Here is a 9,182-nt window from a genome sequence, read left to right as displayed (position 1 = left end):
AATGCCGAATCTGCAAAGGATGTTCTTCCATACGAAGTCTTCTATTTTTGCCTCAGTAATGGTTGCCAAGGGTTCTACTTCGGCCCACTTTGTGAAGTAGTTAACTGCAAGGATTGCATAGCGAACTTTGCCCTTCCTTGCAGGCATTGGGTCGATCAAATCACGTCCTCATTGGGTGAAAGGCCAAGGGCTGATCATAGGAGTGAGCGGCTCGGGAGGGGAGTGAGGAATAGTTGTGTAGTGTTGACACTTATCACATGAGCAGGATATTCTGATGGCATCTTGGTGGAGTGTTGGCTAGTAATATCCTTGGCGAAAAGCCTTGTGTGCTAGGGATCGAGATCCAGCATGATCTCCGCAGACTCCTTCATGTATTTCCCGAATGACAGTTTCTGCCTCTGCGGGTGTAAGGCATCTTAGGTATAAGTTAAAACCCCACTTGTAGAGTTGGTCATTAATGATCAAGTAACGGGTAGCCTTGTATAGAATTTGCTTAGCTTGGACCTTGAAGCATGAAAACATTCCCCATGATGCATGAACCCCCTATATTTATATTTTTCTTTCAATTATATATATATATATATATATTGTATATATGTTCATATATTTTTGTCAATATATATACTTGTTCATGAAATACACAATTATGCTTTGTGGAATTTGTGAGTCAAAGCATTGAAATTAATTTAGAAGCAATTAGGGGTTTTAACCCTAGAATTCGAAAAAAAAAAAAAAAGCATCCCCACATCGCCACCGTCAGCACCATTGCCACCATGCCTTGTTGTTGGCCTGAAGCCCAGCTACGTGGACCATCTTGGGACAGACCACTCGTAGTAGCTTTTTGGGCTTGCTGCCTCTGCACATGACAACTAGGCTTTGGCCTGGGTTGAGTTTCACACAGGCCCGAAACCCCAAGCCCACCAGCAGACATGCAGCCTTACTGGGCCGAAACCCTACAGCCTGGGCCAATAGGTTGGGCTTGTTCCCCTAACCCAAAACCAAAGCCATCTTTGCTAGGCTTTGCCCTCACCCACATCACAAGCTAGCTCTGTGCTCGGCCTATGCACCTACACCGTTTTGGACCAAAACACGAGCAACTTTGTTGCTGGGCTTACCTAACCCTTCGGCCTATGCCCTGTAGCTATGTTTGGGCTGTTCTGTAGCTACCTAAGCCCAATATACCCTTTAAAAGCTTTGCCCTACTCACAGTACCCAAGCCCAATGCTATTGGGCTATAGTTTTTCAAATCCAATGCTAATTCTTGGCATTTTATATCATTTTAACCCGAATGTTATAATTATTTCTTGCTTCTACGTCGACCTTGTATGGTCCAATTTATTGAATTAATTAAAGTGACCAGCAATCCATTAATTTGACAATTAATCCAAAATTATTGGCCTGAAGTCTACTTTTTGGCATTAACAATTCAATAAATTATTTTGTTTCTTTGAACTGTTGACTATCTTTCGTTGTCTCGAAACACTTACACTTGGGTTCCTGAAGCAATCCACAAATTTACTACATTTTATTGTATATTGTATTATGTGTTCTTGCAGGTGCCCTTATATATGAACTGTAGTTTCGAATTTATTGCCTTTGAAACTCGAAGTTTTCATTCAAAACTTACCACATTAAACCTGTAGCTTTCACGCTTAAATTAAACCAATACATGTCTATAGAACCTGAATGTTCTACAATGTATGTCTATGGCTTTCCATATGACTAACCATGTTTTGTAGGGATATGTCGAACTTGAACAAGCTCGATTTCACTACTCTGGAAGAGACTACTTGAAGTGGGCTCAAGACGTGATGCTCCGCCTTATTACAAAGAGTCTTAGAGCTACTATCAAGGAACCAATCGACGATGAACCCGTTGACGAAGCTCAGAAAGCTACTGCTATGATCTTCATCTGAAGACACATCCATGATGCACTGCATATCGAGTACCTCACAGAGGATGATCCATGTACTATCTGGCTCGCTTTAGCAGATAATTTCGATCACGAGAAAGACATTTACTTGCTTAAAGCAAGACACAACCGGCAACATTTACGCTTTTAAGACTTTAAGTTTGTGAATGAATACAACTATGAAGTTTGTAGAATTCGATCACTACTTAAGTTCTTTAAAGAGGACTTAACCAAACAAGATCTCCTGAAGAAGACCTATTCGACCTTTAATGCCACCAATATTGTGTTGCAACAACAATATAGGGCACAGAAGTTCACCAAATTTTTGGATTTGATTTATGTTCTACTTCTCGTTGAAAAACAGATACATCTTTTGATGAAGAATCATCAAGCTCGACTTACTAGATCGAATGCTGTACTTGAAGCGTATGCGACCAATTCTAGTAGCCACAACCTACGGAAAACCCATCGTGGTCATGGTAATAGGCAGCAAGGCTCGCCATGGGCCCAAGGTCTACCAAATAGAGGCTCATCCAAGGGATGAAATTTGACCCATAAGTGCCAACCCCTTGTCCCAAAAACCCCAAATTTTAAGAAAAGGGGAAAAGCTACCTTTCAATCGGATTCCACTGAAATGGACATGTGCTACCACTGTGGATCAAAAGATCATTGGTCACGCATATGCCGAGCTACCCCCGATGCTATTGCCAAGTATCATTCCCGTCGTGAGACTAACTTTATGCATGTTGAACATCCTGAAGATGCTACCACAACTCTGGAGGTTTCAGATTTTAAGGAGGCATCCGTTCATATGGAAAAATAAAGTTTTATTTTTCTAAGACATGTTAGGGTGTTTTTTTACCCCTAGTGGCTGAACCCACTAGGAGTGGCCGAACCTCCCTTAAATTTTTAGGTTTATGGTTTAATTTTTGGACAATTTTTCCAAGTCTTTGCAATTATTTGTTTGGATTGGTTTGTTTTGAACTATGAATATTTATTTTATGGATATTATTTCCCGAATTGATTAATTGAATGAATGAAATTATATTTATGCATATGACTAATTCAATTAATTTATTTCTAGGTATGACTAGTAGGGAAGTTAGTTGTCTGGCTGATAGTGCAACTACGCACACCATATTGAGTGAGAAGCACTATTTGACTAACTTCGTACCTAAGAATGCACCTCTCACAACCCTCTCAAGCCCATCCAACTTAATAGAAGGATATAGAAAGGCCCATATAATATTATCCAATGGTATGGTACTACATTAACCATTAAAGAGCCACTCAATTCTCCATGTTCCGAAAGAAATGTTGCTGAGTTTTAGTGATATTTGAGATAATCAATATCATGTTGAAACCACTGAAGAGAATGGTTGTGAATTTCTTTATATCACTTCTTACTAATATGGCCAGAAACGTATTCACGAGAAGCTGAAACGTCTCCCAAGTAAGTTGTACATAACAACCATTTGAGCCTTCGAGACACACCATGTAGCCGGTGATGAGTCAATATTAGATTATATATTTTACCCTGTTCTTAGTATAATTTGGTAATTATTTTGGTCGAATTTTGATACTTTGCTTTATATTTTCAATATAAGACATTCGACTTCCTCTGGAGCAAAACATGATCAAACTGACTAATTTTGGAGCAATTCAAATTGGAAACTTTCGTATGTCTCTTGGCTTGTTCGTATCAAAAGTTGAGATTTTTCTACCAAGCAGTTATTTTCTGGCGATTTAATAAAGGAGCAGTACGCGTTGTTGGAAAGTGACGTTTCTGGGCTTAAATTGTGTTTTTGGCGCCTAAGATGACCTCAGCTGGGTTCGTGGCCTTCTAGAGAAGTGTTCAGAATAGTCCAAGCTTTAAATCCAGCTATTTTGTGCCAGTTTTAGAGCTGATTTGGGTCCGGAACGTGGCTGTGCAGATTTCTAGGCGAATTTATCAAGTCAATTTAGGATTATATTTCCTATTTTATTTCAATTTATTGAGTTTCCTAGTCTTATTCTAAGACCTTTTACTAGGAGGGTTTTATTTAGAGTAGTATAAATAAGCCTTTTGGTAGACTTAGGGTCTCTCTTCTACCTACGCAAGATTTGAGAAGAAGATTTTGCCTAGAGCTTAGAGATTTTCAGACTTTATTCTACAAAGTGTTTTCATTCTTTTTCTAGTTTAATACAATTATGTTGATTTTAATTATGAGTGTGCGTAACTAATTTTCTTTTACTAGGGTGAGGCCATGATCCTTAGCAAGAATATGTAGTTTCTTTTTAATTTTCTCATGAATTTATGCATGCAAGTTTTGGATTGTTAATCATTGTGCTTTAAATTATCTATTTGTCTTAGCGATTCGCGACCATTAGGATATTTAGAAAAGTATTTTGATGCAATTTTGGTGGAGGGCTGTCCCTAAATTTGACTAAGGCTTCTTGTGGTTAGCATGTGTAGCTACTTAGGATGGACGACACGTCTTAGGAGTTATATGGTTTTTCAAAAGGTTTTCACAAAACTTAATGAGTCTTGCATGTTCACATTTGATCTGGACGCCACTGACGGGTTGCATGTTAGATATATGTTCTATGTTGGAGATTCAAAGTAGGGCATACTTTAGGAAAACTTAACCTTCAAAATATGCATGTGTAATTCATAAGGAATTAGAAGAACTACGCAAGATTGTTAGGGTGACGGCGGAACCCTAGTATTTTCTCATTTTAAATTCTAAAAATTGTTTCTTTTTTCTTTCTCTAAAAATTACAGATTTTAATTAGTTTTTTTAATTAATTTCGTTTTTCTTAATTTAGGTAAACCATTTTCTTATTTTTTTTAAATAATTAACTAAAATTTTGGTTTTTCATAAATTGTTTTAAATAATCCCTGCGGAAAACGACATTTCTTGAGCCGTTTATACTACAACAACTTTGTTCTTTTGCAAGTATTTTGTGTGATTTTATCCTTTTTGCGCAGGTACCTAAAAATAATATCAGCCGGCCATGTGGCTGGGTTCCAGGACACTCTCTTGCTTTTCCATGATCAAACGGGACACCCAGGACGAGATATGATGTGTTGCATCCTTAAAGTATCTCATGGGCATCACTTGAAATCTTATCCCGACCATCCACTTTGCAAAGCATGCTCTCTGGGGAAGTTGAACATTCAACCCTCAATTACAAAGATTATTCACGACCCTCTTAATTTTCTTCAGAGGATTCAAAGGGATATTTGTGAACCTATCCAACCAACATACAGACCATTTAGATACTTCATGGTGTTGGTTGATGCATTGACACGATGATCACATGTCTGCTTATTGTCCATATGCAATGCTGCATTTGCGAAACTCCTAGCACAAATTATTAAACTTAGGGCTCACCACCCTGATGATCCAATTAAGTCAATTCGATTGGATAATGTTGGAGAGTTTACGTCATAGACTTTTGATGATTATTGCATGTCTGTTAGGATTGAAGTTGAACATCGTACCCCATGTTCACACCCAAAATGACCTGGCATAAGCTTTCATAAAGCGCATTCAAACGATAGCTCTGACTTTGGTTATGCGAACCAATTTGCTAGTATCTACCTAGGGCTATGCAATATTGCACGCAACTATGTTGGTTCGTCTAAGGCCCACCGCTACCCAACCTCATTCAGCTTTATAGTTGGTTACTGGATACGAGCAAGACGTCTTGCATTTACGTGTATTTGGGTGTGCAGTCTATGTGCCAATAATGCCGCCACTACGTACCAAAAGGGGCCCTCAGAGAAAAAAATAGGAATTTATGTCGGTTATGATTCACTATCCATTATACGCTACTTAGAGCCCTTGACAGAAGATCTCTTTACCACACGTTTTGCAAATTATCACTTCAATGAGATAGTTTTCCCATCATTAAGGGAGATAAGATCACTAACGTTCATGTAGAACGCTATAAATTGTCGTGGATTACTCCCACTGTGTCTCATTTAGATCCCCGTACCGCTCATTCTGAAACTGAAGTGCGACGCATCCTAGATCTTTAGAGCATTGCTCAAAGCATACCGGATGCTTTTATTGATTTAGCAAAGGTGACGAGATCACATATACCCACTGCAAATGCACCTGCAAGGATGGACGCACTAAACGTACGCCATAACACCACCTTGAAAGGTCGGACCGTTCTTGAGGGTGGGGTGGTCACACCTCCCACACAGTAAGGTACACTGGCGGCTAACCAATTACCTGCTCCGACCCTGAAGCGTGGCAGGCTTCCTGGTTCAAAGGATTCACAACCCCATAAAAGGAAAATGGCATAAACTAGTGACCCTAGTTTGAATCCGACCATTGCTTACTCATTTATTCCAACGCATGAGGTTATTTTAAATTATGGTGATGTCTAAGATGAGACATATCAGCCTTTTAAGAATCATGAGATTTCGATCCATTACGCAGTATTGGATGAAGTTTGGAATCAGAATGTGATGATTGTCGATGATGCATTCACGTATACCGTTACTTTCGACATCACGCTTTACGATGATATTGAACCATGTTCTGTTGATGAATGTTGACGTAGAATGGATTGGTCAAACTAGAAACAAGCAATCCAGATCGAACTCGATTCACTCGCAAAGCGAAATGTGTTTTGGGCCTGTAGCTCCTACTTCACCACACGTGAAGCCTGTGGGCTACAAGTAGGTTGTTGTGAGGAAGCGTAATGAGAATAATGAAATAGTGCAATACAAAGCATGCCTAATAGCACAAGACTTCTCTCAACGCCCTGAGATTGATTACGAGGAGATGTATTCCCCTGTAATAGGCGTCATATCATTTCGTTACCTTATCAGTTTGGTAGTTTCCGAAAAACTGAATATGCAGCTTATAGATATGGTAACCGCATATCTCTATGGGGATCTAGATATGAAAATGTACATGAAAGTTCCAAAAGGACTTCCATTGGCTGGTTCAAATAGTTCTAGACCTCGAAACACTCTCTCGATTAGATTGATGAGATCACTCAGTGGATTGAAACAATCCGGGCGGATGTGGTATAACCGTTTGAGTGAATATTTGACAAGTCATGATTATGTGAACAACAAACTATGTCCATTCGTGTTCATTAAGAAGTCACATTCTGGATTTGGGATCGTTGTAGTTTATGTTGACGACATGAACCTCATCGAGACTCTCACAGAGCTTAAAGAAATTGCCGCTCACTTGAAATATGAATTTGAGATGAAGGATCTTGGGAAAACTTAATATTGTCTCGGCCTGGAGATCGAGCATTGTTCGGATGGAATCCTAGTACATCAATCGAACTACACCCAAAATGTGTTGCGACATTTTAATAAGGATAAAGCGAAGCCTTCGAGTACTCTTATGGTCGTTCGGACTCTAAATGCTAAACGAGATCCCTTCCATCCTAAGGAGGATGATGAAGAAATTTTGGAGCCTAAAGTTCCATACCTAAGTGCAATTGGTGCTTTATTGTACTTGGCTCAATGCACTAGACCTGATATCTCCTTAATTGTTAATCTTTTGGCTAGATACAACAACGCGCCTACACGCAGACACTAGAATGGTGTTAAAGACATTTTTCGTTACCTCAAGGGTACGACGGATTTGGGCTTGTTCTACACCCATGAATCGTCGAGAGGAGCCGCTACCCCTTTGATCCTCGAGTTGATTCCCCCTCGTTGGTTACGCAGATGCTGGTTATCTATCTAACCCAGATATGGCACATTCTCAAACGAGTAATGTCTTTATTGTTGGAGACACCGCTATATCTTGGAGGTCTACCAAGCAAACGTTATTTGTGACTTCTTTGAACCATACTGAGATTCTCACCTTATATGAAGCCTTGTGAGAGTGCTTTTGGTTGAGAGCAGTTGTGGAATATATTTGACGCATTAGTGGTCTTACTTCCGTTGTTGACGTTCATCTAACGATCTTTGAAGACAATGCAGCATGTATCGAGCAGTTAAAGAAGGGATACATCAAGGGAGACATCACCAAACACATAACACTTTAGTTCTTTTATTCTCACAAGTAACAACAACATCAGAATATTGAAGTCAAGCAAATCCGTTCCCAGGACAACCTGGCCGATCTCTTTATGAAGTCATTGCCCAAGTCTACTTCTTAGAAGTTAGTCCAAGGAATTGGTATGCGTAAATTATCTGAGTTGAATTGCTTGTAGTTCTCTTATTTGGAAGTTATGTCTAACTTAGGGGGAGTATCCTGAAGCATACTCACTTGATCTTAATGTATTCTTTTTCCTACGATTAGGAGCATTTTACCCACTGGGTTTTTACTACCTAACCAAGTTTTGATGAGGCACCTATCTTGGGATGATCATACTCCGTTGAGTTCACTACTTTCATCTTGTTTGACGTTTGTTTTAGACATTATGCATACTTTTCACTTTTCTCCTTAGTCTATGAGTTTTACCATAGCGAGGTTTTGTGAGTTTTACTACCAATGCATACTTACTTTCTTATATTTGAGACTCGCATTCACCAGTTGTGCCGACGACTAGATCAAATGTTCTACCTCATCTACTAAAGATCTGATGCGACGTTTTGTTTGAGTATTTACACACTCAAGGGGGAGTATTACAGTCCTATTGGATTAAGAATGTGATTGTGTAAATCCTAGTATATCTGGAGTATCTTGTATATTCCCTTTAGTAGTTTAATTCCTATTAGAGATGTAATCCTTTTAGAGTAAGGATTCTACCTATCCTACTACTATAAATAAAGTCATAAGAGGGTGATACAGCACACACCTCAGAATTACATATCTCTCTTCTCTCTCTGTTGCCACCGGCGCTTTCCCTCTCTGTCCTTTATACAGTTCAGTCAAATAGGCTTACAACATAAATGATATTATTTACACTAAATAAAAATAAAAATAGATATTTCACTAACTACTCCTCGTGTAAGTGAGTTAGTTTTGATTTGATTATTTTTTTGGGAATTTTAACGAAAAGCACCCGGTACTGTTCACTTTAACGAAAAACCACATTTTTACACTAAAAAGTCAATCATGGTACTATTCACTTTACCCTTTATTTTGTCTTTATCATTAAAACTCAAAGTTTTCAAGCCCTTTTCGTTAGTTTTCCTTATTTTTTTTTATAGTTTTGTCCCTTCTTAATTAAATTGTATTCATTAAAATTTTTTAAAAAGAGAGGGCCATTTTTTGATATTATGAAAGCTTCACTAGTTGCATTCTTACTTTAAATTAGCCGATGGACATTTGGTGGATTGGTCAAGTTGGACTTC

Source organism: Malus domestica, chromosome 09, assembly GCF_042453785.1.
Source record: "Malus domestica chromosome 09, GDT2T_hap1".
Taxonomy (NCBI): domain Eukaryota; kingdom Viridiplantae; phylum Streptophyta; class Magnoliopsida; order Rosales; family Rosaceae; genus Malus; species Malus domestica.
This window is presented reverse-complemented; position numbering follows the sequence as displayed.